Source organism: Misgurnus anguillicaudatus, chromosome 12 (genome assembly GCF_027580225.2).
Source record: "Misgurnus anguillicaudatus chromosome 12, ASM2758022v2, whole genome shotgun sequence".
NCBI lineage: Eukaryota > Metazoa > Chordata > Actinopteri > Cypriniformes > Cobitidae > Misgurnus > Misgurnus anguillicaudatus.
Window position 1 is genome coordinate 14,240,870 of NC_073348.2, and position 10,859 is coordinate 14,251,728.

Consider the following 10,859-nt stretch of genomic DNA (forward strand, 5'->3'; position numbering starts at 1 on the left):
ATTACTTTGCATTCTTGTGGCCAATCGCTGCCCCTGGCTCTCTCCATAAATACACGTCGTAGTCCTTTGGACTGCTGTCTTGCTCACTGGTGAAGGAAGTGCGTCATACTTCCGGGTCACTCGCTCTGTGTGTTTTGCTGCTGCACAACAGGTAGGTTAGCGGCTCTGCTGTCTCTGTGTATCTCGCTGTTACCAGCTATCGTTATGCTTACTATGTACTGAACGTTCGTAGATCTCCGGTTGGTTGGCTAATCCTCTGCGCGGTCGCTCAACGCATTCAAAAGCGGATGTTACTGAAGGCAACTGTACTGTTTGTACCCTTTGAGCTGTCTTCTCCTGGGTGATACAAAACGATGCCTGATCGGTATGTAGGCACTTGGTGCCAGCTTTATTTATGGTTGAATTGGGGTTAATTATTTTTTTGTTAAATGACAGAGATCGGACTGGTTCAACTGGAGACTGACTTCAGCTGCAGAGCATTTATTCATTAGCTGCTGTCTTGCCTGGATTATTGTTCGTGTAACGTGCATACGTTGATTGTTATAATAACGCTAGCTGATTTATTTTTGTACGTCTGTCCTGAATGACTGGTGGTGTCAACATGCATCCATTGGTCACCTTACTAGCCACTTTATTCGGTTGCTGTACGTTGATTTTGGATTATCGTGCGTGCTGTGAACATTTTATTAACCACTTTATGTGACCGCCGCACGCTCTCCCTGGATTGCTGCTTGTGCACGCGCGTGCTTTGAACATTGATACTAGCCCCTTATTTAGTTGTATGCTCGCCCTGTGTTGCTGTGTGTATGCATGTGCATGCTGAGAACATCATACTAGTCCAGACTTTATTCAATCACTGCATGCCTGCCGTGGACTGTTGCTTGTGAACGTGCATGCGTTGAACATTATACACACTATATCAAGCTAATCACAAAACGCCTGCTTTGGATTATCGGGTGGGAGGTGCATGTTTTTGCTGTCATCTCAGCTATTCTATTTGTGTACTGCACGCCAGTTTGATTGCTGTTGATTAGCGGTGAATGTATTTTAAACATTGTGGTGAACGTATTTTGAACATCGTGTCAGCAACCTTACTGCTTTCCAGCCTCTACGGCCATTGGTCCATTTGTGGCCATACGTGTGAAGAGGCGATCTCCCTGTTTTATGTGGGCTAATATTTTAACCCTTTGTATACAGCTGAAAGGGTTTGTTTTCTGTTATAATTTGGTTGGTCAAGTGTTTTGTTTCATTTGTTGAAACTGGTCTTTATGGGTTGGATTTTGTTTATTTTTCTTTTGTGCCAGCACAAAGCAATTTAGTTAATAGTGTATTTGTATTTATTGTTTTTTTTTTGTTGCTTTATTAGTTTCTTTTCTTTGATTTATTGTATTTGAATTATATTTGGTTTTTGTTTAGTGATAAGTTTATTTGTGTTATTCTATCTTTATGTGTACTGCCTTTGTGGAGCCTTTGTTGGCCCTATATTTTGTGATTTAATTGAACTTTAGTTAACTTTAGTTAGCTTTCTTTAGTATTTTAAACTTTAGAGTTTTGCCTGTGATTCAACCCCTTGTGTGTTTGTTTTTGTTTCAGTGCTGAGAGCTGAAGGTGGTGGTATTGGTGTACCGGGTGGTGGTGTCCCTTGCCTGTGTGCCGTGGCGATTACCCTGTTTTCTCAATATTCACTGTTGTGTTTTGCTGTGTGTGTGTGTGTGTGTGTGTGTGTGTTTGTGTGTGTGTTCACATGGGGGATTTTCTTTCTTTATTTTTTTTGGATTTCCCTAAGCCCTTGTGACTCCTTTTTCCTCCACCAGTAAGCCTCAGCAGCCATTATAATTTGCCCCCTTCCCAAGTATGAATGTGTTATAAATTGTGTTTTATAATTGAAATAAAGTGTTGTCTATTTTTAAATTGAACTTCGTCTCTGGCTGAATTGTATATGTAGCTGGGTGTCCTTATGTGCATCTAGAATATCAAAATTAGGAACTAACTCCAAGTATTCCCTGGGTGTAAGTCCCAGGGTGGCGTAGTCAGTGTTTTGGGGGTAGGTTCTCTTTAAAACTACCCCCCCCCCTTGTGATGCCACTTTTGGTGTAGTCGGCAGGGTTTTACAATTTAAAGCCGAGACGAGTTCAATTTTTGTTTTTGTCTGTGTTTTTGGGTGTATTTTGATTCGTGTACAGGAGTGTTCACATTTTTTTTGTCTTTGTTCTGTGTTTTAGGCAAAACAGCAGCTGGTGTTCTTTCTCCACCTTATCTCCAAACGAGAGTTTCCCCTTTATTGGGCAGGATAAGTATGGAAGGAGAATTACAGGAGTTGAGGGATTTAGTTGAGCAGTTAAGGGCAGATAATGAGAAGCTGCGCCTGGAACAGGCTGGGGCTGTGGCAGGACCTAGTTCTGAACCCTCTAATGCGTCTTCCACTGCACTATCTGCAGCTAGAGCCCCTACTACCGAAAGATTTGTTTTCGTACCCCGTGATCGGAAATGTCCTATGTTCAGGGGAAGGTCAGGCATAGGGTTAACAGAATGGATTGAGAAAGTGCAAGCTTGTATAAGGGCGCGCCATTTGTCAACATCCGATCAGGCATTCTTTTTGATTGATCACCTGGAAGGGGAAGCCCGTGATGAAGTAAAATTTCGTCCGAGTGCAGAAAGTGAGGACCCAGTTAAGATAATTGCCATTTTACAGGAAATTTATGGTTGTTGCGAGTCCTACGTAAACCTGCAAGAAGCGTTCTTCTCCCGTCGGCAGCAGGAGGGGAAAACCTTGCAAGAGTTTTCCCTCGCATTAATGAGCCTTATGGCGTCGGTAAAGCAGCGTGCCCCTATCGAAATACCAAATGCTGAAGTTTTACTGCGCGACCTTGGTTTTTCAGTTTGGTGTTCAGAGTGATTCTCGGGGGGTTGTTAATTCACCCCAAGTATCGGAGCTGAGTGAACTACGAGGGATGCTAAAGGTGCAGCAAGGGCAGCTTAACCAACTTACCCAAAGCATTGTCCGTTTGCAGAGTTCTAGCCAGCACGGTCGTTCATCTTATAATGCCCCCATAATATGCCGGAGGTGCCAGAAGCCTGGCCACTTCGCCCGAGAGTGCGAAGGGGAACGTGCTCCTGCTCGTGTATCTTTTCCTTCACATGCCCCTCCACCTCTTAATAGGCAGTCTCGGAAAACTAGCACCCGCTGAATTGCAGAGCCACAGTCCGGGGGGGGGGGGGGTAGATATTGGTTCATTTGGTCTGATGTCATCTTGTCCACATTTAGATGTGTGTATGGGTGGGGTTGAGGTTCCTTGCTATGGAGATAGCTTAATCTCATTAATAATTCACGCAAAAAACATAATTCACACATGCGTAGCCAATTTCACATGCATGAAATCTAATTCACATACACAAAAATATATATATTCGCAAAAAAACGATGTACATACACAAAATAAAAATACATATTCATAAAATACGTTTCACAAACAAAACAAAAAACTATTCACAAATGTAGAACTGTGTACGAAAAGTTTTACATTTTGAGTTTATCATGACTGTGAATGTACGAATCGTCTTTTTAGTGTGTGAATTGCTTTGAATTCGTGTGTGTGTTTTTTGAGACTTTGGTGGCAGCGCGCTTCTTCAACGTGGGTCGCTCGTACTCTTTAGCCAATCAGATGCAAGCTTACCATCCAACCAATCATAACCCGCCAAGAGCGCAGCACTCAAGGAGCTCAGCAATGCACACCTTTTGCGCAATCTGGCTCTCCTGACGTATTTCCGGAAGAATCTTCCAGCGCATTTCGTATCTGAGTGTACTAGCAGCAAAATGCTTTCATATAATTCATTTGAGAGCGATTTATAACTAAAGTATATTTATAGCATTATGTAGTTAAACATTATAGTAATGGCTTCCAGAAAGTTTAAAATCTATAGCGGAAAGAAAGTAGTTAAGCTGAACATTGCTGTGTCCAGTTATTTGAGGACTCCTCAAATTTCAACTCTGTATGAGTTTCCAAATTTTTTTTGTGGACTAAAAACACGCAGAAAATGGATTCACATCAATCGACGGTAGCGATTTAACATCACATATCATACAAGGATCTGCAGTCATTTTATAAGTGATAATTTGATCGTGCTATTGTCCCTTAAAGTGCGTCGCTGGCTGAGAAAGGACGCTGCCTTATCCAGTGAACCAAGTATTGCATTTAGTTTTGTTCAGGTATAATTAATATTGACATGTATATAATTAACTTTTATTCAGTGTTGCCTGCACTGCAGGAATGTAAATATAAATGACTTTACACATTTGCAATGCAGTAATGTATTTAAATATACTGTTAATTACTTTCATTCAGTGTTGCTTGCACTGCAGGGATGTAAATATAAATGACTTTACACATTTGCAATGCAGGAATGTATTTAAATACTGTAAATAACTTTAATACAGTGTTGCCTGCACGAATGTAAACATGGAAATATAAATGACTTCACACATTTGCAATGCAGTAATGTATATAAATATACTGTAAATAACTTTAATACAGTGTTACCTGCACTGCATGAATGTAAACATGTAAATGACTTTGAACATTTGCAATGCAGTAATGAATGTAAATATACTGTAAGTAACTTTTATTCAGTGTTGCATGCACTGCAGGAATGTAAACATGTGGCTTTGAACATTTACCATGCAGTAATGTATTTAAATATACTGTAAATAACTGCCTACACTTCAGAAATGTAAACATGTAAATATAAATAACTAACAAGCAAACAGATGTGTCAAGGCTGTAGCCAAGTAGTTGCAGAGGTTGTAGTTATGGGGCATCTTGATAGCGATTAAGGTTGCGTGTTGTTGCTGCTGGTATGACAGCACACTTCCATACTAAACTCTAGTATGCCAAAGCCAAAATCCACCAAAGAATTGACATGTGACATCCTGATAGTGGTGACCGAAGGGGCTACAGCACTGGCAAGGTCCTTAAACGCCTCTGCTACTTGGAGGACTGTGAGGTCAGGCAGCTTACAGGTGAAACTCTTTTAAAAGGTACTCCTGAAATAAAAAAGGTCAATTCCTATCATTTTAGTCTGTAAAATCTTTTGCAGTTTTTTATCAAATACTGCTTCTTATTACATGGCATTTGCAATACTTCTAATCGTCTGACGTCCTGAATGTCACACCACAGCCTCAATCTGGACAGGACTATTGTTTTGTACATTGTAATGGATTGTTCTGTAATAACCACTCGTATGGACTTTATCCGTTACATAAACATTTTCAGTGAAATGAGCCTGATCTCATACTCATAATCTCATTTGTGAAGTATATATGTGTGTCTGTGTAAAATACTACATTGCAAAATTTTTGTGTTGTACCTTAATACATCAGCAAGCTCATTTCTTTGGGTCTTGCAGACAGAACCTCTGAAAATACACAGAAAACACACAGTGGCCATGTTAACATTAATAAAAATAACAGCAAAGTTTGGAATACTACATTACAGTAAAATGTAGATTAAATAAAAATTACCATTGTTCTAGGTCTGTGTCAGCTCTCAACCGTTTCAGTACAGCTGTGAACTTCTGTTCTGTGCACTCTGAGTTAGTGCAACAATGTGCTGTCCCAGCAACACAAGAACAACTGCTCTGTGATAGTATTACATGACGAGAGTCCTTTAATACAATCTGTGAATAAATGACATTAAACAATATCAAGAATAAAGAATGAATGTTATATGTAAACTGATTCTAAATATGACACACGTAAACTCTATTTACTAGGCTAGTGTCTTTACTGTCTATTAAACTGAAGCACTTATGTACAGATGTAGAACCCACAAAAACGTCTGCTTAAAATGCATTTTAGCTGTCTTTTGTGTTTTCATATACACTCAGTTTATGTTGTTTGACTTTCTCATCGACCTGAAACAAGTCGCCCTCACCCTGATCTCTCATGCAGTGACCTGAAAAACTACTCATAGTCAGTAACAATCGTATTTCTGTACGTACATTGCAAAAACAAACACTTTAGGCATAACATAATAAAGACTATATTGTAAGTGTTTACTATTTAACTAAATAGATAAATAATACAAGATCAATATTAACTGGTCAGAAACAGAGACGAGGATTTAGCATGAGATGAGAATACTTAACGTACTCTCAAAGTTGTTGATTTAACTTTAAAAAACACTTCTCCTTATTGTTAGGTAAGACAGTCTTTCTTGCAATACGATTAACGTCGTTCACGTTAATCGCGGGAATCTCTTGTAAACAGCGAGTGTAATGTGTGTTATTTTAGCGATATTAAATTATGAAACAATATGAAATAAAGTAATAACTTACACGTGTATCCCGCACTTCGTTCACCATGCTTGGTTGATGACGTGAAGCTTCATTTCAGTTGATTGCGCAAAAGGTGTGCAATGCTGAGCTCCTTGAATGCTGCGCTCTTGGCGGGTTATGATTGGTTGAATGGTAAGCTTGGATCTGATTGGCTAAAGAGTACGAGTGACCCACGTTGGAGAAGTGCACTGCCACCAAAGTCTCAAAAAACACACACACGAATTCAAAGCAATTCACTCACGAAAAAGACGATTCGTACATTCACAGTCATGATAAACTCAAAATTTAAAACTTTTCATACACTGTTCTACATTTGTGAATAGTTTTTTTCGTTTGTGAAACGTATTTTATGAATATGTATTTTTATTTTGTGTATGTACATCGTTTTTTTGTGAATATATATATTTTTGTGTATGTGAGTTAGATTTCATGCATGTGAAATCGTGTACGCATGTGTGAATCATGTTTTTTGCGTGAATTATTAAAGAGATTAATCTATCTCTATACCTTGCCTTGTAGACACCGGTTCAATGGTTTCTACAATCACAGAGAGTTTCTTTCTCAAGCAATTCAAGCCATGGGGTCAGGAGAGGCTCCAGTCTTGTCACTGGCTGCAGCTTAGGGCAGCCAACGGTTTGGCTATTCCTTATCTTGGCTACCTGGAGCTTGACATTGAGCTTTGTGGTAAATCATTGCAGCGGTGTGGGCTGCTGGTAGTTAAAGATCCCCCTGGTGGTGTGTCTTCTCAGGTTCCGGGTATTTTAGGGATGAACGTGATTTGTATATGCTACAGAGAGCTCTTTAGTCTGCATGGCTTGGCCATGTTTGACTTACCTGTGGTTGCCAACAGTCCAGAACTTGTTGTGAATGCATTGCAAAGGTGCCAGCAGGCCAGCACTCATTCCCTGGATGATGCAGTTGGTAAGGTAAGAGTGCGAGGCAGGAAGGCTTGTCGTATTCCTGGAGGGGTGATGAAAATGGTCACTACCACATGTTCAGCACAGTACTCTGAAATTACTGCATTGTTTGAACCCCTGAATTCTGGCCTACCAGCTGGACTCCTGGCATCTCCTGCTTGGTTCAGGTGGTAAGAGGTACTGCCTACATCCCAGTTGTGAATGTGGGTACCATCGATGTGCTGCTTTACCCACATACAGTTGTAGGTACTTTGGACGAGGTTTGTGTTGTTAGCTTGCCTATTGGAGTCATAGAGGTACCTTCAAGTATGGCCACAGTGTCATCTCAGACTGTTGCTCCTACAGTGCAGGATCAGATAGCTTCTATGGATCTGTCATCATTGTCTGCTGAAGAGCAGGGCTTAGTAAGATCCCATTTAGGGCGGTACAGCTCTGTCTTTTCAACTCATGATGGAGACCTTAGGTGCACAAACCTGATTAGTCATGACATCCCTCTTTTGGATAATGTTCCGGTTAGGCAACGCCACCGGCGTATCCCTCCATCTGAATATGAGGTGGTTAAGGAGCACATTCACTAACTGCTTGAGTCACAGGTAATTATGGAGAGTAGTAGTCCTTATGCCAGCCCAATTGTTCTGGTTAAGAAAAAAGATGGAACTTTGAGAATGTGTGTTGACTATAGGCAGTTTAATTGTAAAACCCGGAAAGATGCCTTCCCCCTTCCTCGTATCGTGGAATCCTTGGATGCCCTCACAGGTGCTTGCTGGTTTTCTACCTTGGACCTGGCTAGTGGGTACAACCAGGTCCCAGTTACAGAGGTAGATCGGCTGAAGACTGCGTTTTGTACGCCCTTCGGGCTTTTCGAGTGGAACCGTATGCCCTTTGGGCTTTGTAATGCCCCCGGTACCTTTCAGAGGTTGATGCAGTGGTTGTTTGGGGAGCAGCAGAACCAGTCTTTGTTGCTTTACCTTGATGACATTGTGGTTTTCTCCTCCACAATTCAGCAGCATTTGTTGGAGGATGTGCTAGGTCCGCTTCAACGAGAGAATCTAAAGGCCAAACTCACTAAGTGTGCCTTTTTCCAGCAAGAGGTGCGTTATTTGGGACATGTGATTTCCAGTAAAGGGGTTGGCACAGATCCAAGTAAGGTAGAGGTTGTAGCCAACTGGCAGCCACCTGCCACTGTTTCAGAGCGGCAGTCATTGCTTGGGTTTGCCAGCTATTACCGCCGCTTTGTGGTGGGTTTTGCAAAATTGGCAGCCCCTCTACTAGGGTGACCACCTGCTAATAAGCCCAAGTGGGGACAAGAGGTGTGTTTCTGAGGGACAATGTGGGACACTCCCTGGCCCGGCGGTGCACCCGACCCACGGGCCGACTTATTGATAGTGGTTTACCCATTTCTAGCACATACCACCTTACATTGCAAAAAACTTATTTTCTAGAAAAAAAATCTTGTGTTTTTGTCTTGTTTTCATATCTAAAAGTTCTTAAGTGGAGATGCTTTTTCTTGATGAGCAAAACGACCCAAGAAAATAAGTCTAGTTTGTAGACAAAAAAAATCTAATTTAAGTGATTTTGTGCACAAAACAAAAAAATCTGCCAATGGGGTAAGCAAGGTAAGCAAAAAAATCTTGAACATTTTTCTAAAACACTAAATTCAAGATTTTTTCCTTGTTTTATGCACAAAATCACTTAAATTTGATATTTTTGGTCTAAAAACTAGACTTATTTTCTATTTTCGTTTTGCTCCTTAAGAAAAAGCATCTTAATTTAAGAATTTTCAGATATTTTTACTGAAAACAAGGCAAAAATACCAAGACATTTTTTTCTTGAAAATCATTTTTTGCAGTGTACATGGCATATTAATAACGCCCTATTCCCCTAAAAATTATGTATGCTCATGAATAGGCCAACCAATGTGTATTTTTTTAAAATAAAGATTCATAATTTTTTGAACATTCAATGATTGACAGATGCACTTTCACTTACGATTTACTTTTTAATTTATTTTTCATTAATATTTATTCACTTTAAATACATTATAATATAATTATAGAATTAACAGGAATTGAAGTTGCTCAACAACACAGAAACAGTTAAAAAAAAGTCTTAACTCACAACTTTAGGGGTTCACGGAACGAGAAGAGGGAGGAAGGATGGTGAACTTGCATGTTAGTAAAGGCAGGCGCAGGAAAAAAACTGTTCAGTGTTCTGGATACATCTTTAGGACTTTCAGCCACAAATATTTATTTTCCCAGTCTTTCTTGTACCCACACCTTCTCTTTTTAATTGATGATGGCGGTGCAGAGTCAGACTAAGTCTCTTTCTCCATTTTTCCAATTGGAAAGCGCGCATTTAAAAGGGATGCACGTGCGTGGCTGCGTGCGGACTGCGCTGTCATGACAACAACGAAAAGTTGACAACAACCTAGTCAGCAGTTCAGCTGAGGGGCAACAGTAGCGTGCGAGTAGCGAGTGGCGAGCAACCCTGAACTGTGTAGTAATGGTCGTTTGGGTGCCTGGGGCTCGAGGATATAGAGTGACCAACTTTTTTTTAAGCAAGCATTGATTATACGTGACACGGTCTCAATTTGGGGGACGCATGAATTGGGCTTCAAACGCTGTGCGTTCACGCGCTACGCGGGACAGGTGGTCACCCTACCCTCTACACAAGCTGGTGGCACAGCTGGGGGCCACCAAGTCTAAAAGGAAGGCTGAGCAACCTGTCATTGAAAACTGGACAGAGGAATGCCATAGCAGTTTTGAAGCATTGAAAGCCAGGCTCACAAGTACGCCAGTGCTTGCATATGCCGACTTCGCTCTTCCTTTTATTTTGGAGGTGGACGCAAGTCATGGTGGCCTTGGAAGAATGTAACAAGAATGCAGATGCTTTATCTCGCCAGTATTCCCCTGCCCCTGCAAATATGGAAGCTATGCTTCCTGGTACTTCACTCCCCAAGCCTTTGCAGCAGGCCCTCTAGGGACCTGAAGCAATTCAAACTGCTGTCATGGCCCTGCCTCATCTCACCACTGTTGATATCTCTACCCTTCAGCAGGCTGATCCGGTTATGCAGGAGGTTTTTGTGTTTTGGAGACGTGAGCAGCGTCCCGACTTTGAAGAGCGCCAAAAGGCGTCTTGGTCTGCATTGGCGTTACTTCGACAGTTGGACAGGTTGGTTGAACAGCGTGTGGTCCTGTACCGTCAGGTGTTTCGCCCTGATGGTGCAGAAGCAGTCTTGCAGGTGGTGGTGCCCGCTTCCCTAAGGGAAGAGGTGTTGACTAAGGTCCACCAGGAGCACGGCCATCAGGGTATAGACAGGACGTTAGAGCTCTTACGTCAGCCCTGTTATTGGCCAGGTATGTCCACAGATGTGTCTAAGTGGTGCCAGGCCTGTGAGAGGTGGCAAGTTGCCAAGGATGCTCCACATTCTGGTGCTAGTTTATGGGGAATTTGTTGGCCTCTCAGCCTAATGAGATTGTAGCCATTGACTATACCGTGCTAGAACCCACCCAGAATGGTTTAGAAAATGTATTGTTATGACTGCAGTGTTTCCCCTAGGTTTACAGCTTTGAGGGGGGGGGTTGGTTGGGTAGATATATACATATTTAC

At 41.5% G+C, this 10,859-nt stretch overlaps 1 long non-coding RNA gene across 2 annotated transcripts; it reads right to left on the reverse strand.

Moving 5' to 3' along the window:
• Window positions 1–4,590: 4,590 nt before the first annotated feature.
• LOC129445839 (uncharacterized) lies at window positions 4,591–6,850 on the reverse strand. Of its 2 annotated transcripts, XR_012372500.1 has the most exons (4): window positions 6,334–6,850; window positions 5,519–5,673; window positions 5,365–5,412; window positions 4,591–5,041 (listed from the first exon to the last, which is right to left on the reverse strand). It is a non-coding gene; the product is annotated as an uncharacterized lncRNA (long non-coding RNA). The 2 variants fall into 2 exon arrangements; XR_008644851.2 differs by lacking the exon at window positions 6,334–6,850 and having other exon boundaries at window positions 5,519–6,301.
• Between the last annotated feature and the right edge of the window lie 4,009 nt (window positions 6,851–10,859).